At 47.9% G+C, this 23,290-nt stretch overlaps 1 protein-coding gene across 1 annotated transcript in view; it reads right to left on the bottom strand.

The window, feature by feature from the left end:
• Positions 1-21,445, bottom strand: part of LOC139237796 (BTB/POZ domain-containing protein 8-like) — a 45,643-nt gene extending 24,198 nt beyond the window's left edge. The window contains exon 1 of the mRNA XM_070867009.1: positions 21,386-21,445. The gene's annotated coding sequence lies outside the window, so the exon portion shown is untranslated. The remainder of the gene's footprint in view (positions 1-21,385) is intronic.
• Positions 21,446-23,290: the final 1,845 nt, after the last annotated feature.

Raw genomic sequence — 23,290 nt, 5'->3', positions numbered from 1 at the left:
TGACGAAGGGTCACAGACGCGAAACGTTAACTCGGTCTCCCTCTCCGCAGGAGGAAGTCTGACCTGCGAAGTGTTTTCTGTTTAGACCTAATTGGATGATTCTCGACCCTCAAACAACCCTTCTCCCCTGCCCCTGCACCTCCCACTCATTTTAATAACTAAAATGTTTCAAAGGAAAATGAATTTTTAAACAATTAATATCCCGATATTTCTCTCCCAGGTTGTTTGCGGCAGTTTCCTGGAAATTAATTGGGAGCCTCGGGTCAATGTCACGGTTCCAGCTCGGACGATCACAGCTCTTGTTCTTCCAGTAAGAAAAATGAGACTCAGAGCTATTTTCCTACTGATGGATGATTGAAAAAAAAAATGACACTGCTTATCAAAATCTTCCACACGAGCGAGCAAGAAAAATGTGGGCACCAACAGGAGGCCGCCATTCAGCCCACTGAATCTGCACTGGTTCTTAAAACCAGTTTCACTCTCCTGCTCTTTATTGTCCCAGTATTTATCCAATTCACCTTTTGAAGACGGCTATTTGATCTGTATCCACCACCCCAGACAGTACATTCCAAATCCTAACCACAGGTGTAGGAGAGTTTACTCCCCCCATGTTGCCTCTGGTTCTTCTGCCAATAAATCCGTGCCCTCTGGTCATCAACCCTTCAGCCCATTGGAAACGGTCTCTCTCCCCTAAACCCTTCAGGATGTTAAACATCTCCAGCAAATCTCCTCCTTGGAGCAGAGAAGGCCACCCCAGACTATCCATGTAACAACAATCCCTCATCCTTGGAACCAGGGCACACAGTCGGGTCGGGCAGTGCAGGTTTTAAGGCCCGCCCAGGTCCCACCAACAACCTGGCAGGAGGAGGACAACAAACCTGGCCAAAAATCAAGGGCGAGGACCCCACACCCAACGTGACCCCAGGTGCCCCTTAAAAACATACACCATCCTTCCGGACAGGGACATATCTGTACTAGCAAAACTGAGGGAGGGAGGGAGGGAGGGAGGGAGGGAGGGAGGGAGGATCTTCGTGCAATCCCAGGGCCCTGCAGAGGGTGAGTGGTTTCCCAATTCACAAACATCCTCACTTATCCAAGATGGAGGGGGGGGGGAAAAAAAAAACAGAAAAAAATAGAAGATGACAAAAGGAGGAGGAGGAGGAGAAGAAAAGAAAGAGAGTTAAGTCCAAGTTGTAAATCTGCCAGATGTATAGCAAAATAGATTGGGTGTTTGGAGGACTTACAAGTTGCAAAAAGAATTAAAATCTGATTTGGGGGATTAAACCCAACCAACCCTTCACGACTGCATATTACAAATTCTGCTCTCATGTCATTGCTGCCTATCAAACCAGCTTCATTGGCTCTGCACCCGACCCTCCTACCAATCCCCTCCCACAGACCCAGCTTGGCATCCCAACGTATTCCACTTGCACATTAAAGCACTGCAGGAGCGAGGGGAGAACCAGCCACGGAATAGGCACCAAAACAACTGCCATCCACAGCTTCCAATGGGTCTGCCATTTGCTGCAGATACAACAGCTGCCTTGCTCACAATCCCCTGTAGTCTCAACAAAAGCTGGTCTGGAGATCAGCACTCTACAATAGCTTGCATGTGTATGGAGGACCCTCGAACGTTTACACGGAGGGAAAGAGAAGACAAAAAATTGAGCACATTAAGCCATGGTGCAGGAGTTAGGGGAGATGACCAAGAACTTGGGTCAAAAAAAGTTCAGACAGAAAAAAGGTTTGTGGAAAAGAGGAAAAATATAACTGAAGTGGCCCAAGGAGGGACTGCCAACAAGTATCAGGTGAGAATTCTTCTAAAACTTGAGAAAACATAATTAGGAGCAGGGGAAGGCTACACAGCCCCTCGAGCCTGCTCGGCCATTCGAGATCATGGCTGATCTACCTCAACTCCACTTTCCACATATCCCTCGATCCCCCTAGACTCCAAACAATCTCTCGGCCTTTGAATATATTCGGACTCAGCCTCCACAGGGCTGTGGTGGGTGGAAGACTGAGGAAATACACAAGAACCAGGAGTCAGGAGGAGACTGACTGGCCAGGGAGGGAAGGGAGGCTGCAGATACACGCTGGGAGTGATTGCAACCATGGAGACATTGCACTCCTGCTCGGCCCTAAATCAGGCCCAAATTCACGGTCACTTTGCTAAATGGACAAAGCCCACCTAATATTGTGCACACCAATCTAGTGCAAGGCCATTCATTGGTAGCTTTACATCTGCAGTTCCCCCTCAGTAAGCAGCCCACACTAAATAACAACGACACAAGATTGTAGCCCCACTGGCTGCTGGGCAAGGATGAGATTTATCTTTTCCTGCAACAGTAGAAACAGTCAGGAGATAAAAAAAAAAGCTTTCAAATCAGAAGCAAGATTCACATTCTATTCCTTACCCCACACGCCAGGTCTAGAGAAATAACAAAGATATTTGGCTGAAGTGCAAATTACATTGATGTGCTTATTGTATTGTCGCTAGCTATATTTAGCACCACCTTCTGCAGCAAGATGCAAATATACTTCCTATGCAAACCGTCTTCATTCATAACCAAGTTGCAATGAACACCTCCCTCTACAGCTCAAGGTGCTGCCTCCAGACACCAAGTTGGAAGAGGGAGTGGGGAGAAAGTCTAGCTTGTAACACCTACCAGTCACAATGCTTAGACCATTACACAAAGCGGGGTAATGTGCACTGCGTCCGTGCGCAATAGCCATTATTCCTGTACTGGTCAATGGGCGACTGGAACCTGGAGAGAGAGTTAGGATACAGTATACGGGCAGCAGAGTTTTGGGAGGAGCTCAAGTTTAGAGGTTGGATGATGGTAGGCCGGAATATTAGAGTCTGGGAGGGAACAAAGGCAGGGATGAGGGTTTCAGCGGTGGTCGAGTTGAGGTCGGGGCAGAGAGGGGCGAGATCATGGAGGTAGCAATAGGCGGTCCTGGTGATGGGGGAAATTATAGGGTCGGAAGCTCATCTCAGGGTCCAATAGGATGCCAAGGTTGGGAACAGTCTGGCTCAGTCTCGGTGACCGAGGAACGGAGTTTTGACAGGGACAGGAGTTTGGGTCCTCCCAATATTCAGTTGGAGGAAATTGCAGCTCATTCATAACATAATAAGAGCAGTAGGAGGCCATTTGGCCACTCAAGCCTGCTCCACCATTTAGTACATGGCTGATCCGATCATGGACTCTGCTCCACATAACCCCTTCTCGTTTAAGAAACTGTCTTTTTCTGTCTTAAATTTATTCAACGTCCCAGCTTCCACAGCTGAGGCAGCGAATTCCACAGATTTACAACTCAAAAATTTCTCATCTGTTTTAAATGGGCAGCCCCTTATTCGAAGGACATGCCCGCTAATTCTAGTCTCTCTCCTCCCCCCGTCAGTGGAAAAATCCTCTCTGCATCCACCTTGTCAAACCCCCTCAATCTTCTACATTTTGATAAGATCACCCCTCATTCTTCTGCATGCCAATGAGTATAGGCCCAATCTACTCAACCTTTCCTCATCAATTAACCCACATCCCCAGAATCAACTGAGTGAACCTTCTCTGAACTGCCTCCAAAGCAAGTATATCCTTTTTTAAATATGGAAACCAAAACTGCACGCAGTACTCCAGGTGTGGCTTCACCAATACCTTATATATCTGTAGCAAGACTTCCCTGCTTTTATACTCCATCCCCTTTGCAATAAAGACCAAGATACGATTGGCCTTCCTGATCACTTGCTGTACCTGCACACATGTATTTAACCCCTTGTAACCTGCATCACATCTGTCCACCAGAAGGTCTACCTGTTGGAGTCCCAAGGGGATCCCAGTATCCCTTGGGAGGTATAAGCAGGCCACTCTGGAACCTAAAGGAGCCAAGGTCACACTTGCTCATTACACAGTACTCAGTCTGACTATTTATTATGAGTAACAATCTCTTTGTGTTTCATGCACAAGTACCCCCAGGTCCTGCTGTTCTTCGCAATCTTGCTCCATTTAAATAATAACTTGCTCTTTGATTTTTTTCTGCCGAAATACAGGACCTCACTTTTTCCAACATTATACTCCATCTGCCAAACTTTTGCCCACTTAGCCAGCCTGTCCTTTTGCAGATTGTGTGTCCTCCTCACATTGCTTTTCCTCCCATCTTTGTATCGTCAGCAAACTTGGCTACTTTACATTCGGTCCCTTCTTCCAAGTCATTAATATAGATTGTAAATAGTTGGGGTCCCAGCACTGATCCCTGCGGCATCTCACTGGTTACCAACCAGAGAATAAACCATTTATCCCGACTCTGTTCTGTTAGTTAGCCAATCCTCTATCCATGCTAATATATTACCCCCAACCCCGTGAATTTTGATCTTGTGCATAACCTTTTATGTGGCACCTTGTCACATGCCTTCTGGAAGTCCAAATACACCACATCCACTGGTTCCCCTTTATCCACCCTGTTTGTTACAGCCTCAAAGAACTCCAGCAAATTTGTCAAACGTGACTTCCCCTTCATAAATCCATACTGACTCTGCCTGACACAAATTTTACTTTTCCAAATGTCCTGCTACTGCTTTAATAATGGACTCCAACATTTTCCCAACCACAGATGTTAGGCTAACTGGTCTATAGTTTCCTGCTTTTTGTCTGCCTCCTTTTTTTACATTTGCAGTTTTCCCAATCTGCTGGGACCTCCCCAGAATCCAGGGAACTTTGATAAATTACAATCAATGCATCCACAATCCCTGCCGCTACTTCTCTCAAAGACCCTAGGATGCAAGCTATCAGGTCCAGGGGATTTATCTGCCTTTAGTCCGATTATCTTACTGAGTACCACCTCCTTAGGTGATTGTGTTAAGTTCCTCCCCCCTTATAACCCCTCGACTATCCACTGTCAGAATATTAGTCTTTATGGTAGAGGACACTAACAAATATTTGTTCAGAGTTTCTGTCATCTCCATGTTCCCCATTATAATTCCCCAGTCTCGTCGTCTAAAAAAAGGGACCAACATTTACTTTAGCCACTCAATGCAGTACTGCCGATCTCTTCTTCCCAGGCCAGCCTTCTAGGATTGATTTGCTAACACATCGTCCAACTTAGAGTTGGAGATGGGTAGGCTTGGAATAGACTTTATTGCAGTTCTTGAAAAACAAAAATGACCTTTTTTTGAAAGAATGATACATTTCAGATTCAAAAAAAGCCATTTACTGCTTCCCTGGGCTTTAGCAATTTGTATGGGATTACTAGACTGACCAGCTGTGTGTGTGTGTGTGTGTGTCAAAGTTGGAGACTAGATTCATTGAAACAAACAGAAACATAGAAACATAGAAAATAGGTGCAGGAGGCGGCCATTCAGCCCTTCTAGCCTGCACCGCCATTCAATGAGTTCATGGCTGAACATGCAACTTCAGTTCGCCATACCCCTTGATCCCCCTAGTAGTAAGGACTTCATCTAACTCCTTTTTGAATATATTTAGTGAATTGGCCTCAACAACTTTCTGTGGTAGAGAATTCCACAGGTTCACCACTCTCTGGGTGAAGAAATTCCTCATCTCGGTCCTAAATGGCTTACCCCTTATCCTTAGACTGTGACCCCTGGTTCTGGACTTCCCCAACATTGGGAACATTCTTCCTGCATTTTCTGAACTCCAGTGAATACAACCCTAGTTCCCAAAGAACTGTTGGATGGAGAGTCAAATGCCAAGGTGTGAGAGGAAGATCATGGAGAACAGCAGCAGCATGGACCAGTTGAGACAAATGGCCTGTTGATGCACATTATGTAAACTTGTCAGTGGCTGTGAAGGAGACACTGCCCCAAAAACCAGTAATGTGCACATTATGTATGTGAACCTCACCTGTGTAAGACTTGCCACTAGAGGGCACACCTGAGAGACCTATGGGTCACCTGTGCACCCTGGGGCAAGCAGGTATAAAAGGCAGGCCAGCACGCTGCTGCCTCACTGGAGTTATATTAAAAAGAGACCAAGGTCACAATGGTTTGAGCTTACAACACAGCCTCGTGGAGTTATTCTGATCTTAACAGTATGCACCCTTTGCGCATGCTCACAGGTTTGTAGAGCTGTTGAGCACAGTGTCCACCGGTACACTCGCGGCCTTCTGCAAGAGGTGGGCGCCAGAGGGACTGGAGTGCATCATCACCGCCGGCAACCAAATTTAAATGTGATCTTAGACAAATTAAACTTTAGACACTATGTTGGTCAGCTTTAGTGCCCCCCCCCCCCCCCTTTTAGCCAGGGGACACTTGTATAATTTGTGTTGGTGCCCTCGAAAAATTGTGCCCCTCCTCCTTTAATCAGGGGGTAGTTGATTAAAGTGCACAACTAAAAATAGTTGGAGCTGTTGAGTCGAGAGTGGCTTAGCTCGTCATGTGATGTTCACAAGACTCAATAAAACCCCGGCCAGTTGGGTTCAGGGGATCCACGATGAGGCAGGTGGTTGAGAGCCTGGTGGATGAACTGGTAATGTGTCGTGCGATTGTTAAACCTTTTGCTAATAAACCAACTGGTTCTTAATAGCAATGTGTTGCTGTGAATTCTTAAGCAAAGGACCCACGAAGCAAATACATTATAAAACCCACATACAAAATAGCTGCCCTGGGTGGTGCCTCAAACAACCTAGAAATTTGAACAGGTATTTTATTTTCTAAACGTACACACTGAAGGATTGCTAGAAGGACAGAGATGGAATGTGCGTCAAAGCCAATCCAGGTTAAAGCCAAGTATTTATCTTCCATACACACACACACCAAATCCACACTGCACTTCAGTTGCAGATAAAACAGTGTTTGAAGCTAACAAACCCTTGGATCTGATGGATCAAGGGGGAGGAGAGCTAAAGACTGGCTCGGGGAAGAGTTCTCAGGCCCGGCAAAGTTACAGGTGCAAGAGCACACAGACAAAATAGCAGATGCCTGAAGCCAAGTACTCGCAGCCCGATCACTCGAGCCCACAGACCCAGGATCAAGGACTGAACGAGGGGGGTGAGGAAAGGGGTTTTCAGATTCTGATGCAGTGACACAGGAACCCCCACTCCTCCCCAGCAGACACAGGAACACCCACCCCCCACTGTTTCCACTCACTGGTCATCCCTGATCTTCTTGGTCAGCAGACGGTTGATTTAAAATCACCTGTTACGTGACCCTCAGGGCCGAGGAAGACTTGCTTCTACCCCCAGAGGGAGTTCTCAGGTGGCTGAACAGCCCGATACAGGAATTACAGTCTCTGTCACAGGTGGGAGACAGACATTCGTCGAGGGAAGGGGAGGGTGGGGACTGGTTTGCCGCACGCTCCTTCCGCTGCCTGCGCTTGACCTCTTCACGCTCTCCGCGTTGAGACTCGAAGAGCTCAACGTCCTCCCGGATGCACTGTCTCCACCTCGGGCGGGCGGTCTTCGGCCAGGGACTCCCACGGGTCAGGGGTGATGTCGCACTTTACCAGGGAGGCTTTGAGGGGGTCCTTGTAATGCTTCCGCTGCCCACTTTGGGCTCATTTACCGTGAAGGCGCTCCGCATAAAGCACTTGCTTTGGCAGTCTCTTATCTGGCACGCGTACTACATGGCCTGGACGAGGACACATGTCGGTGCTCCTGTCCTCCCAGGGGATTTGCAGGATTTACGTGCACGGAAATACTAAATATTGGAGCGACATTACCCCAGAGTTCAGCTCCTGCTATTAGGAATCAATTACTGCAACTGAAGCAGGGCTGGACTGGCGAGAATGCACTGAAGCCCAGTCTGTGTTGCTTCAAATTGCACACAAACTATCCGCTTTAGTGTGCAACTAAGGCAAAGACTCCCCCAGCGACAGACCTGTAATCACCAGCAATCCAACCCATCATTACACCGCTCAGGGCTGCCCAGACAGCATGTGCTTGGAGGGGACAGTCCCAGCGGTATGACTGGCTTTTGTGATACTTTTGCGAAGGGTGCAAGATATTTTGTACACCAACCATCGTGTCTGCAACGTCCCAGTGACATTATAACTGCTGCAGTGAGACCACATTAACTTCATAAACACAGAGCATCTCGCAAAACACCAACACACCATCATTGCCACCAACATCCAGGCTAGCTCCTGGCCCATGCAATAAACACAGACACACACACACACAACTACTCGTGCTGAAAGGCACCACTTTTGTTGTAGCCGTTGTTTAAGAACATAACATAAGAATTAGGAACAGGAGTAGGCCATCTAGCCCCTCGAGCCTGCTCCGCCATTCAACAAGATCATGACTGATCCGGCCGTGGACTCAGCTCCACTTACCCGCCCGCTCCCCGTAACCCTTAATTCCCTTATTGGTTAAAAATCTATCTATCTATGATTTGAATACATTCAATGAGCTAGCCTCAACTGCTTCCTTGGACAGAGAATTCCACAGATTCACAACCCTCTGGGAGAAGAAATTCCTTCTCAACTCGGTTTTAAATTGGCGCCCCCGTATTTTGAGGCTGTGCCCCCTAGTTCTAGTCTCCCCGACCAGTGGAAACAACCTCTCTGCCTCTATCTTGTCTATCCCTTTCATTCTTTTAAATGTTTCTATAAGATCACCCCTCATCCTTCTGAACTCCAACGAGTAAAGACCCAGTCTACTCAATCTATCATCATAAGGTAACCCCCTCATCTCCGGAATCAGCCGAGTGAATCATCTCTGTACCCCCTCCAAAGCTAGTATATCCTTCCTTCAGTAAGGTGACCCAAACTGTATGCAGTACTCCAGGTGTGGCCTCACCAATACCCTGTACAGTTGCAGCAGGACCTCCCTGCTTTTGTACTCCATCCCTCTCGCAATGAAGGCCAACATCCCATTCGCCTTCCTGATTACCTGCGGCACCTGCAAACTAATAAAGCACTATAGCACCTTTCATGACCACCAGACGTCCCAAAGCGCTTTACAGCCAAAGTACTTTGAGTGTACTCACTGTTGTAATGTGGGGAAACTCCACAGCCAATTTATGCACAGCAAGCTCCCACACATAGCAATGTGATCATGATCAGATCATCTGTTTTAGTGATGATTGAGGGATAAATATTGGCCCAGGACACTGGGGAGAACTCCCCTGCTCTTTTTAAAAAAAAAAAGAGCCATGGGATCCTTCACATCCACCCGAGAGCACAGACGGACCTCTGTTTAATGTCTCACTTGACGGGGCAGTGCTGAGGGAGCGCCGCCCCGTCAGAGGGGCAGTACTCCCTCAGCACCACCCCCTCCGACAGTGCGGCGCTCCCTCAGTACTGCACGGAGTCAGCCTAGATTTTTTCCTGCTCGAGTCCCTGGAGTGGGACTTGAACCCACAACCTTCTGACGCGAGAAGGTGCTACCCACTGAGCCACAGCTGACACTGGGGAGAAAGGTGGAAAACACAAAATAAATCCCTTTGCAAAAAAAAACACATCCATGAATGAAGTGTCTCTCAGGAGCCTCACGTGTGGAACATGTTAGAGGGGCAGTGTGTTGAGGGTGAATGGGGTTGTTAGTTGGGAGTAGAATTGTGCAGGAGCCCCCATGCTGGCGAAGGGAGATTGTACAAGGTGCTATCGCCATGGCGAGCTATAAAGCCAAAGCTGATCCCCCCCCCCTGGGCAGGGTGCCAGGTGGCTGTGGCCCAGATCACAGCTCATTTATCCCAATCTGTACAAGCCCATCGGAGACACAAAGCCGCCAGCAAAACGGGGTCACGCACAGAGCGACTGAGCAGAATGCAGAGGTGGTGTGCTAATTCCGGCATTATACAGCTTTCAACTGCACCCCTTAGCAGTTAGAAATACCAAAAAAAACATTGCGCAGTCTGAGATAACATGCAAGTGCATCTCGAGAGACTGGCTTTCATACAAGCTCCCGATCTGGCCTCACAGCATCCCAAAGTGCGTCAGTGAATTGCAGTGGCTTATGTAGGTAAAGAGTGCCGAGCCGCTTTGCACACAATGTCCCACAAACCAACCGATGCACAACATTTGTGGCAATCATTTGTGGGCAGAACGTTAAACTCCATCTTCAAAAATACCATGGGGATACTTTATGGTCGGAGGAATGTATTGAGGCAGAAAACAATTGGGTTATCACGCCTGTCCATCACATTATCCTCGGGCAAGATCTCGTGTTTTTATAAACTTGAAAAACACAAAATCCTGCTGACTTCAGGAAGAAGCCATTCAGCCCCTCGAGCCTGTTCAGTCATTTGATATCATGGCTGATCTTTTTGGGTGGGGGGGGTGGTGAGGGAGAGAATTCCAGATTCCCACCACTCCTTTTTGTGCTCCCTGACATCACCCCTGAACGGGTCTGGCTCCAAGTGCAAGGTTACACCCCCTTGTTCTTGACTCCCAGTTTCGGTCTGCCCGATTAAAATCCTTTAATGATCCGAAACATCTCAATTAGATCATCCTTTAATCTTCTACACGTGATGGAAGACAAGCTCAGTCCTCCAGTCCACGTTATTTAACCCCTAGTGCCCCGGGTATCATTCCTCCGAGGTCGATATATCCTTCCCAAGGCGCAGTGCACAGAATTCAACTCCATGCTCTGGACGTGCTCTAACTACAGCGTTAGGCCACAGCACGGCCTGTAATTCTGTTGCCCAGGTTATTAAAAAAAAAAGGATAGAGGCACTGGAGGGTGCAGAGAAGATTTACAAGGATACCACCAGAAATGTGAGGGTGTACATATCAGAAAAGGCTGAACAGCTCGAGTAGTCAATAAAAGATAACTGCCAAAGAATTCAGGAGAAACTTCTTTACCCAGAGAGGTGAGAATGTGGAACTTGCTGCCACGGAGGGGTTGAGGCGAATAGTATCGATGTATTTAAGGTGAGGCTGGATAAACACACGAGGGAGAAGGGATAGAAGGATGTGGTGATTGGGCATTTATATAGCGCCTTTCATGGTCACTGGACGCCCCAAAGCACTTTACAGCCAATGAAGTACTTTTTGAACTGTAGTCACTGTTCTAATGTGGGAAAGGCAGCAGCCACTTTGTGCATAGCAAGCTCCCACACACAATGTGATAATGACCAGATGATGATAATGGAGGGATAAATATTGACATGTTCACTGGGGAGAACGCCCCTGCTCTTAGAATTTTTACATCCACCCGAGCGAGCAGATAGGAACCTCAGTTTAACGTCTCATTTGAGGCACTGCCCCTCAAGACAGTGCAGCACTCCCTCAGCCTAGATTTCTGTCTCAAGTCCCTGGACTGGGACTTGATCCCACAACCTTCTAACTCAGGGGAGAGCCGCCCACTGAGCCATGGCTGAAAGTGCGGCGAGGTGGAGAGGGCGGGAGGAGGCTCGTGTGGAGTTTAAACACCGCAAGGGAGCAGTTTGTGTGTACTGTAAAATTCCATGCAATGCAATACAGAGTAGATCGATTTCAGTCCCAAGACATTTTAAATATTCATCACTAAGATTGCCTGGCAAGAGTGTTTTCAAAAGGCATGCTCACCAAGGCTGTACCATTATTGGAATTGTGGCCAGTTAACAGTTGGCAATTAGAACACATTTAATCTATTGCATGCAATGTACATTTATCACCAAGTCAAGAGCTTGTGTGCACACGCACGTGCATGAATTTATATAGGCAGTTTGACCCCAATGCAATTTCTGCAGCGAAGTGGTCCCATGTCTTGAGACAAGAGTTCTCAAATTAGCACAGCAAGATGTCCCAAGGCACTGTATATAAATTCAGACACGATCTGACAGGATATTAGGACAGGTGATCAAAAGCTTAGTCAAAGAGGATCAGTTCCTATGGATTGGAGGGTAGCTAATGTAGTGTCACATTTAAAAAAAAGAGAAAACAGGTAATTATAGACCAGTTAGCCTGATATTGGTAGTGGGGAAAATGTTGTAATCAATTAAAGATGTAATAGCAACGCATTTGGAAAGCAGTGACAGGATCAGTCCAAGTCAGCATGGATTTATGAAAGGGAAATCATGCTTGACAAATCTTCTAGAATTTGAGGATGTAACTAGTTGAATGGACAAGGGAGAACCAATGGATGTGGTGTATTTGGACTTTCAAAAGGCTTTTGACAAGGTCCCACACAAGAGATTGGTGTGCAAAATTAAAGCACATGGTATTGGGGGTAATGTTTTGATGTGGGTAGAGAACTGGTTGGCAGACAGGAAGCAGAGTGTCAGGATAAATGGGTCTTTTTCAGAATGGCAGGCAGTGACTAGTGGGGTGCCACAAGGTTCAGTGCTGGGACCCCAGCTATTTACAATATACATTAATGATTTAGACGAAGGAATTGAATGCAACATCTTCAAGTTTGCAGGTGACACTAAGCTGGGTGACTGTGCGAGCTGTGAGGAGGACACTAAAAGGCTGCAGGGTGACTTGGACAGGTTAGGTGAGTGGGCAAATGCATGGCAGATGCAGCATAATGTGGATAAATGTGAGGTTATCCACTTTGGGGGCAAAAACACAAAGGCAGATTATCTGAACGGTGACAGATTAGGACAAGGGGAGGTGCAACAAGACCTGGGTGTCATGGTACAGTCATTGAAAGTTGGCATGCAGGTACAGCAGGCAGTGAAGGCAGCAAATAGCATGTTGGCCTTCATAGCGAGAGGATTGGAGTATAGGAGAAGGGAGGTCTTACTGCAGTTGTACAGGGCCTTGGTGAGGCCACACCTGGAATATTGTGTACAGTTTTGGTCTCCTAATCTGAGGAAGAACATTCTTGCTATTGAGAGAGTGCAGTGAAGGTTCGCCAGACTGATTCCCGGATGGCAGGACTGACATACGAGGAGACTGGATTGACTAGGCTTATATTCACAAATTTAGAAAAATGAGGGGATCTCAAACATAAAATTCTGGCAGGATTGGACAGGTTAGATGCAGGAAGAATGTTCCCGATGTTGGGGGAAGTCCAGAACTAGGGGTCAAAATCCAAGGATAAGGGGTAAGCCATTTAGGACCGAGATGAGGAGAAATTTCTTCACTCAGAGAATTGTGAACCTGTGGAATTATCTACCACAGAGAGTTATTGAGGCCAGGTTGTTCGATATATTCAAAAGGGAGTTAGATGTGGCCCTTACGGCTAAAGGGATCAAGGGGTATGGAGAGAATGCAGGAACAGGGTACTGAAGTTGCATGATCAGCCATGATCATATTGAATGGTGGTGCAGACTCGAAGGGCTGAATGGCCTACTCCTGCACCTATTTTCTATGTTTCAAAAGGAGAAGAATGCACCAGAGAGATTTAGGGAGAGAATTTCAGAGGTCAGGACACAGGCCAATGACGGAGCGATGAACATCAGGCAAACACTGCTGGAAGAGAGAAAGGCGATTCTCTTAATTGAGGCAAGCAGAGAGTGGACAGTTCATGACTCCCATGCAGAGCTGTTTTCTGGTATCTGTCACTACTTGTGTTTTGAAGTGTAATTAGTCTTCAGGCTCTGCAGCAGTAATGTTTCTATGCATATGGAACAGACTGCAACTGATTTTTAATGAAACAGAACACAGGCCTGGAATATAACAGTTTTTGAAAAGGCTAAATTACTTGGGACATCAGCTAACTTGAGATGATTCATACCAATTTGGAGAACTTTAGTCTCAAGACATGGGACCTTCACTGCAGAAATTACAATGGGTCAAACTGCAAACAAAAGTTTAATATAAATTCAGAATTATGGGGCCCCTCCATTGATCATCATTAATTAAACTCATTAAAAAAAAAAGACAGGTCACCACAAACCAACTCGTTATGTCGCTGCCCCCAACAGCTCTCCGCATTCCTAGCTCATACTACCTGCACCAACACCTCAATACTTGGCTTCTATATTTAAATAACCTGTTTGTTTCCCCACTCAGTCAACACCATCAATGTGCAGTCACTTTGGATCTCAACTTGAGCATTTATCCACACGATGGGGAAACAAAAAAGGGGGAAAGGGGAAAGAGGGGAGGGATCACCTTTGCTTCTGTTCCTGGCTTTGCTCCAGGGCAGGACAGTGGCCACACATTAATCCAAGGCGTTGAAATATAAAATTAACATTTGGTACAAATTTAAAGTGCTGATGATTGTAGACTGAACTGCAAGACACTGGCAATCAGCCTCTCCCCAACCCAGTGCCCCCTACCTCACAAAATCTCTCCCCCATCTAGTATCACCCACCCCATGTCAAACAGCCTCTCCCCCATCCAGTGTCCCCACAACAGCTCTCCACCCAGCATCACCCACCCCGCATCAAACAGCCTCTCCCCACCCAGTGTCAAACAATCTCTCCCCCACCCAGTGTTCAATGATTTTATGAGTAAGCAAGTTTATTATTTTTTTTTTTTTTAAATTAGCAATTTAGAATGCCCTTATTCTCCTCTGGCTCCCTCCCCTCCCACCCCCGGGTTGCTCACCGCAGTGACCTGGAGATCAGCACTTCAATCCCGGGAGATTCCTGGACAGGTGGCAGAATGACAAGGAACTGCTCCTGATTTCCTGCCCCTCAATGCGAGGGTGCTGACTTTGGGAGAGAGAGCAGCACCTCACCCTGGTGGACAGGCCCAACAGATGGCAGGGCAGAAGGGAGGAGAGAGAGAGAGAGAGAGAGAGAGAGAGAAGCCAAGCCCCGTCTGAATCTGCATACAGACAAATTGTCATTCTGATCCTTAGTCTCCACGTTAGAGAGCGAGAGGGCCAAAAAGGCCGAGAGAGCCCTTCCCTCGGGTCTCTGTTCCCCATTGGGTTTGGGTTTAGAGGAAAACCATTTGATACTGAGGGAAAAAAAATCTCTAATTTAAGTGGCCATTAATGGTGTAGTTTTTCTGCTGCCAAGCTCCAATCCCATGGGGACAAAAAGCAGAATACTGCAGACGCTGGAAATTTTAAACAGCAAAGTGCTGGAAACGTCAAGCAACACAAGTTCTCTCTCTCTGCTCAGTACTTGCTGAACCTCTTCCAGTTCTGACAAAGGGTCAGAGACCAGAAACGTTAACTCAGTTTCCTCTCCACAGATGCTGCCTAACGCGCTGAATGTTTCCAACATTTTCTCTGATGATTTCAGATCCGATGGGGTTTGCTTTGGAGCAGTGACTGTGTGACAGCAACAGGAACATTCTAGAATACTTCCTCCTCTTCCCCCAAATTTGGAAGTGGCCCGAGAGGGTCACTCATTGATGGGATCAAATTAAAGGCAACCTTTAAAACCACAGTACAAATATCTGACAGCATCAGACCCCAGAGGCGGGGGCGGGGGAATTAGCCTGGGTCCACGGCCCATTATTAGATGAAGCACAGGGCATTAATCAGGTGGCCCACATTATTCAGATGTTGCATTCAGTATACTTCAGACAAGTGCAATTATGTTGCGTCCTACAGAATATTAATAAAAACCATTCATCGAGAGACTGGGCGATTTACCAAATGGGAACGGGTTGTTCCAGCTCTTGTTGCAACCTCATTAAATCCATCAGCTCAGAGACAGAGCAGGCCATTGCTCCAGGGTCAATAGATAGCTGAATATACCCAAACCCATCCCTGGCCATTTACAATGTAAACAATCACAGGGTGGGTGCAGTGAGCTCCCACCTCTGATCCAGACAGGTAGTCCTTTACTCAGATATAAAGCAACGTATTGAAAGTTTCACAGGTCAAACACAGGTCCTCTTTCAACAACCAACCCAAGAAGTTTGAAAAACTGAAACACACGTTTTGTTTAAGATTCGTTTTGGGATGTGGGCGTCGCTGGCAAGGCCGGCATTTATTCCCCATCCCCTAATTGCCCCTTGAGAAGGTGGTGGTGAGCCGCCTTCTTGAACCGCTGCAGTCCGTGTGGTGAAGGTGCTCCCACAGTGCTGTTAGGGAGGGAGTTCCAGGATTGTGACCCAGCGACGATGAAGGAACGGCCGATATATTTCCCAGTCGGGATGGTGTGTGACTGGGAGGGGAACGTGGAGGTGGTGGTGTTCCCATGCACCTGCTGCCCTTGTCCTAGGGGGTAGAGGTCACGGGTTTGGGAGATGCTGCCGAAGAGGCGGCCCAAATATACGTTGTGCTTTCCCTTGGATGTGGTTTGGTGCGGGGGTGGGCGTGAGCAAATTATAAATAAATAGATACCACCCCACCCCCCCCCCCGGGCCATTAAAGATTAGATGATTAAAGTCTCCTTCACAACATCTGCTGCACCCTCCATTATTGATATTCGAAACAGAGACCAGAAGCTCAAATTCCATCTAAAATTCAGCTCCTCTCCTCCCCTCAAACATCACACACCCAACGCAGCACCACAACAGATTTAGACACCTAGTCTTCAAAATGCTGCTGTAGTGGGAGAGCTGGCTTCATCGAGAATCCTTCCCCGTTAGATCAATGAGTGGCTCGATACATCTGCATTTGACACCACACAATGCAGCACAACCCCACAGACCAGAAGCCGGTGTAAAATCAAAGGGACAGAGCAAGTTTAGACATTTCAGCACAGCCCCAGCCTCAGATCTCCAGCCCCAGCCGATACATCAAAGCAACACTTCAACAGTAATGCAAAGGGCCTCTCTCCCCACACACTGCCGCCTCCCGCTAGGCACAGGATGGGAGGGGGTGAAGGTCAGATCAGAGTTCCAATCAATTTTCTGGTGATTTGATTCGAGCGGGTGGTCACCTTCATATGCTGGGCTCAAATCCAGAATCCCGACACAGCTGACCCCCACTCCCATCAGCTACTTGGGGCACAAGAGAGACTGCAGACAACATTACAAAACTTCACTTAACATACATTTATATAGCGCCTTTCACGTAGTGAAACTTCCCAAGGCGCTTCACAGGACAAACATTAGGAGCAGGAGTCGACCATTCAACCCCTCGAGCCTACTCCGCCATTCGATATCACGGCTGATCTACCTCAAACTTGATTTCCCAGCCCAATCCCCATATCCCTTGATTATGAGAAGGTTTGACACCGAGCCACAAAAAAGGAGATATTAGGGCAGGTGACAGGAGGTAGGTTTTAAGGAGCATTTTAAAAAAAAAAAAGAGGAAAGGAAGAGGTGGAGATGGGGAGGGGTTTAGGGAGGGGGTTCCAGAGCTTGGGGCCCAGGCAACAGAAGGCACGGCCACCGATGGTGGAGCGATTATCAGGGATGCTCAACAGGGCAGAATTAGAGGAGCGCAGAGATCTCAGGTGGGATGGGGGAGATTACAGAAATAGGGAGGGGCAAGGGCTATGGAGGGATTTGTAAACCAGGAGGAGATTTTTTTTTTCCCTTAAATGAAGTGTTGCCAGACCATTGAGAGTTAATACAACTTTTAGCAGAAAACATGACCCATTGTATTGGGTCTCCTTTATTTTTGAGGGGCTGGGGAAGGAGTGAAATGGAAAATGAATCTAAAGGCTCTACTAGACTTTTTTTTGCCCGAACAAAATCCACAAAGCAGCAACAACTCAAAGGATCGCAGCTGGTAGAGTTCCCAAACACCAATATTAATCAGATTTCCAAACAAAAAAGTCACTACTTCAATTCAACCTAAAATATCCAGCATTTATTGGTGGACAATCAGCCAATGGAGCCTGTTCCACCATTTGCTTAGCCACGACAGATCTCAATCACGCCTGATATTGGAAAATAGCCTCAGAAAAATCTAGGCTGACACCCCAGTGCAGTACCGAGGGAGTGCCGCACTGTCGGAGGGCAGTCTTTCGGATGAGACATTAAACCGAGGCTCCGTCTGCTCTCTCAGGGCACTATTTCGAAGAGGAGCAGGGGAGTTCTCCCCAGTGTCCCAGGTCAATATTTATCCCTCAATCATCATCATCATCACTAAAAAAGAGATTATCCAGTCATCACATTGCTGTTTGTGAGCTTGCTGTGCATAAATTGGCTGCCACGTTTCCCACATTACAAGTGATCAGACTCCAAAAAAAAAACACTTCATTGGCTGTAAAGCACTTTGAGACATCCAGTGGTTGAGGAAGTCACCGAGAGCATGCAGAAATCAAGCGCAGGCAGCAGAAAGAGCGTGCGGCAAACCAGGCTCCCCACCCACCCTTTCCTTCAACCACTGTCTGTCCCACCTGTGACGGACGGGTTCTCGTATTGGACTGTTCAGCCACCCAAGGACTCATGCCAAGAGTGGAAGCAAGTCTTCCTCGATTCCGAAGGACTGCCGATGATAATGATGTGTGAAGAACAGACCTGGATTCACTTCCCACGCCCCCAGTTCTATTGCAAAGATGGCGGCTTCTTCTGGATTCGCTCTGCCGCGAGAGAGCGAGAACCCCCAATCTATCGCATGAACTCTCACTGAAGCACTTCAGGAGGAGGAGAACATATCCAAGCACCAAAGCCCTGCAGCCTAGGTGCCTTCCTGCTCAGCTGTAGATTTGGGGGTTTCCCCAACTCCAAAAAAGGATACATCACTGACCATGGAGATTCCAAAGCTATGCTGCACAGATTGAAGTCACAGGCCTTAAACTTGGGTAATTAAATTGGTGACTGGCTTCTACTATTTTGGTTAAACTTTTTAAATCAAGTGCCCCTTCCTCCCCCCCCACAAATTAATTAAGCTTTAAAAAGTGAACTATGAAAACAAAATTAAAATACAATTTTGTTCCCTGTTGAAATGCTGCATGTCATGATATTCGCTTACACACCACAAGGGAGTCTCACCTGCATCCAATATATATAGAACAATTATTTTAATTGGAACAGGGCTGCACCAATCACTAACCCTTAGTTTCCAACATTTAAAAATAAAATGCACTGGGATCGTTTAACTGTATAGTATGATCACAAATGGGTCACGGCACAGGGCATGCCATCATCTCATTGGTGCAGAAGTGCTCCTGAGGGAGAGGCCCCATCAATGCCATGTATACTGGAGACCTTAACCCCAAACAGAGACAAGGCCACTCCCATCACAGCACCATTGCACCCTGGGGAGGGACCAAGATTCACATCAGAACCACTTTAAAAGGAGAAGCTGCAATGCAATTAATGGAGCCAGGAAAAAAAAATACGTCAACCATCCTGCCTACACTTTGAACAGGAAAAAAAAAACTATTTCATCTGCAGCAAGGTTTACTGATCAGCTTACAAAATTAAAACAATTGACTGGGGCACTTGCATCTGCTACTAAACACAGAACAGAGAGTGGATATACTTCAGGGACTCTAGCACAAAAATCAGACTGACACTCCAGGGCAGTACTGAGGGAGCGCCGCACTGTCGGAGGGGGCAGTCTTTCAGATGAGATGTTAAACATCTGCTCTCAGGTGGCTATATAAGATCCAATGGCACAATTTTGTTGAGCAGGGGAGTTCTCCCCAGTGTCCTGGGGCCAATATTTATCACTCATATCAACATAAAAACAGACTCTCTGGTCATTATCACATTGCTGTTTGTGGGAGCTTACTGTGTGCAAATTGGCTGCCATGTTTCCCAAATTAGTGACTACAGCCAATGAAGTATTTTTGAAGTGTAAAGTGCTTTGGGATGTCTGGTGGTCGTGAAAGGTGCTATATAAATGCAAGTCTTTCTTTGTACACGTGCAGGCAGTGCGAGGAAGATCTTGGATCAGCAACCCTCCAGGATTGCCCTGGGGTCCTCGAGGAATTGAGGTCCAATCTCCTGGACACTGCTATGAGCAACACCAGGGGGAATAATAAGAGGCAAGAAAAGTTTCCCTCCCAAGAACATAATAGGAGCAGGAGTCAGCCATTCAACCCCTCGAGCCTGCTCTGCCATTCAAGATAACGGCTGATCTGATCATGGACCCATTTCCATTTCCCCGTAACCCTGGACTCCCTTATCGTTCAAAAATCTGTCTACCTCCACCTTAAAATATATTCAATGACCCAGCCTCCACAGCTCTCTGGGCAGAGAATGCCACAGATTTACAACCCTCAGAAGAAATTCTTCATCTGTCTTAAATGGACATCCCCTTATTCTGAAACTATGTCCCCTGGTTCGAGATTATCCCACAAGGGGAAACATCCTCTCTGCATCTACCCTGTGAAGCCCCCTCAGAATCTGAAATGTTTCAAGATCACCTCCCATTCTTCTAAACACCAATGAGTTTAGGCCCAACCTTTCCCCATCAAATATCTTTTGAACAATTATTTAAAAAGTGTGTGTGTGTGTGCGCGTGTGCGTGTGCGTGTGCGTGTGCGTGCGCGTGTGGTGTCAGCAGCACAATATCAAGTGATGAAACTGCACCCAACTGGGGAGTTGGTAACCCCACTCACATTCCCCACCTAGGGTCAGCTCAGCTAACATGCTTGGTCCCCTGGTTCAAGAGCAGACACAGTCTTGGCTGGTTTACAACTGGTTCGGAGAGATTGGGGAGTTCAGGGTCACACATTCACGTCGGAGAGATTTGCTTCAGCACGATCGCACATTTGCCAGACCCAACCCTCCCTCCCTTTAAAAAAAGTGTCTCTCTCCCAGGCCAAGAAACATAGATCCAAGTGTTCAATGGCAAACTACTGCCATTAAACACCCAACTCTCCTTCCCCTGTTCAGCCACAGATGGTTCGCAGGGTTAATCCCCTTAACCAGCAGCAGTCAGAGACACTGAAGGCTGCTCATCAACCTACAAAATGATAAATTCACCAATTACATCACCACCCCCCCCCCCCCCCTCTGCTCCCCAATTATTCAACATCCAATTTCACAGATCAGACACCATTTCAGTAGCAACCTCCAGGTTTAACTATTCATTAGTCAGTCAATCAATTCAGTTGTTTACAGAAAAAGTCAAATAGCTTGTTATTGAACCATAACAGGATGCAGTCACTGCAGTGGCTACAGAGCAAACAACATACCCACAAGACACACCTTACACTGGGGGGGGCTGGTTCACCACCCTCATGCAAGGAGTTCATCTGAAAAGCAAAAATTTAAAAAAAGTCAGATGAAATGGGGGAAAAGATAATGTTCCCCAAACCCCTGTAGAATTGAGCTTTACTAATGAAATCTAGCTTAATTATAAAATAGCTCTTCAGGGGACACGCACACACACAGATTAGAAAAAGCTACAGGCTATAAAGAGATTTGCAAGAATGTACATTTAAATGCAAAAATCCTAACAGGACAACACATTAACACATAGCTCACAGACCACACCAGGATGCCTTCAAGTTCCATGGTAACAAGTGGATTAGAACCCTGTATACAAGCAAACAGTCCAAGAATTCCTTCCAACAGAGAACAGTTACAACAAATATGGGTGTGTTCACAATACAAGAGTCTCATTAGCTTCCTCCCTCTCTCAAAAAGTCATGTACCAAAAAAATACTAGTTTAATTAAATGGCTTTTTTTTAAAAAAACACACACACACACAAAACACTTAGAATGTGTTCACTGCATTGAGCCAAAATAGCAAATTCTGAGAGGCACGGCTTTAAAAGCTAGGATTAAAATCACATCTTACAGTTCAGTAGACTTTGCAGTGGCTCCACTGGGAGCCTGTCCCACTCAGCAACATTACACAGTCCCTCAGAAGATAAAGGCAGCTTCACACCACACCAAACTTACCTGCGTCTGTTTCTCTGCTGCACAAAAACACACCAACCCAAGGGGAGGGGACACAATGTGAACCAGCACAGCCCCAAGCACAGCTGCAGAGAGAGAGGGTTATATGTGTGTGAGCGAATCAGCAGCCTTGCACAACCTGCTGTTGCAGCAGCCAATCAGCTTGCACTTCAAATCCGAGCCAATGAGGTAATCCTTGGATTTGGACAATACTCTGGGTGAGAGTGGCCAATGGGGTTGGACCCAAACAGCCCGTGTCGGCCTTCCCCTCCTCCCACCCCCCCGACATGCTAAACGATGTCCATCTGCTCTCTCCCCACCGCTTCATTTACAAGCAGCTGTTGTACCCATCACTCCCCTCCAGCTCTCTGCACAAGCCTCCCCTGCTCTTCCGTGACCAGCCTGCCAGACTGCAACTCATCCATGGCTCAGTGGGCAGTGCTCTCGCTTCCCCACCGCGTCACACCGTTACACCGTTACAGGTTCTGACTCCCACTCCACAGCCCTCAGCATGTAATCCAGGCTGACACCCCCGCTGCAGTACTGAGGGAGCGCCGCACTGTCGGAGGGGCAGTGCTGAGGGAGCGCCGCACTGTCGGAGGGGCAGTGCTGAGGGAGCGCCGCACTGTCGGAGGAGCATTACTGAGGGAGTGCCGCACTGTCGGAGGGGCAGTGCTGAGGGAGCGCCGCACTGTCGGAGGAGCATTACTGAGGGAGTGCCGCACTGTCGGAGGGGCAGTGCTGAGGGAGCGCCGCACTGTCGGAGGGGCAGTACTGAGGTAGTTCTGCGCTGTCGGAGGGGCAGTACTGAGGGAGCGCCGCATTGTCGGAGGGATCGCTGCAATGTCGGAGGTGCCGCCTTTGTGATGAGATGTTAACCCGAGGCCCCCTGGAATGGAAAAGATGCCACGCGCCACTATTCCGACAGTGCGGCACTCCCTCAGTACTGCCCCTTAGACAGTGCGGCACTCCCTCAGTACCACCCCTCCGACAGTGCAGCGCTCCCTCAGTACTGCCCCTCCGACAGTGCGGTGCTCCCTCAGTACTGCCCCTCCGACAGTGCGGTACTCCCTCAGCACTGCCCCTCCGACAGTGCGGTACTCCCTCAGCACTGCCCCTCCGACAGTGCGGTACTCCCTCAGTACTGCCCCTCCGACAGTGCGGTGCTCCCTCAGCACTGCCCCTCCGACAGTGCGGTGCTCCCTCAGCACTGCCCCTCCGACAGTGCGGTGCTCCCTCAGTACTGCCCCTCCGACAGTGCGGTGCTCCCTCAGTACTGCCCCTCCGACAGTGCGGTACTCCCTCAGCACTGCCCCTCCGACAGTGCGGTACTCCCTCAGCACTGCCCCTCCGACAGTGCGGTACTCCCTCAGTACTGCCCCTCCGACAGTGCGGTACTCCCTCAGTACTGCCCCTCCGACAGTTCGGCGCTCCCTCAGCACTGCCCCTCCGACAGTGCGGTGCTCCTTCAGTACTGCCCCTCCGACAGTGCGGTACTCCCTCAGTACTGCCCCTCCGACAGTTCGGCGCTCCCTCAGCACTGCCCCTCCGACAGTGTGGCGCTCCCTCAGCACTGCCCCTCCGACAGTGCGGTACTCCCTCAGTGCCGCACTGAAGTGTCAACCTAGATTTCTGTCTCAAGTCCCTGGAGTGGGACTTGAACCCACAACCTTCTGACTCAGAGGCGAGAGTGCTGCCCACTGAGCCACAGCTGACACTTCCGGAAGCGTAGCGACTGTTGTGTTGTCGAATATTGTGAACACATAGGTTGCGGTCGATGACACAAGCATATTTTGTGACAGTC

Source organism: Pristiophorus japonicus, chromosome 24, assembly GCF_044704955.1.
Source record: "Pristiophorus japonicus isolate sPriJap1 chromosome 24, sPriJap1.hap1, whole genome shotgun sequence".
NCBI lineage: Eukaryota > Metazoa > Chordata > Chondrichthyes > Pristiophoridae > Pristiophorus > Pristiophorus japonicus.
The sequence above is the reverse complement of the archived record's forward strand: the minus strand, read 5'-3'. Positions and strand labels throughout refer to the sequence as shown.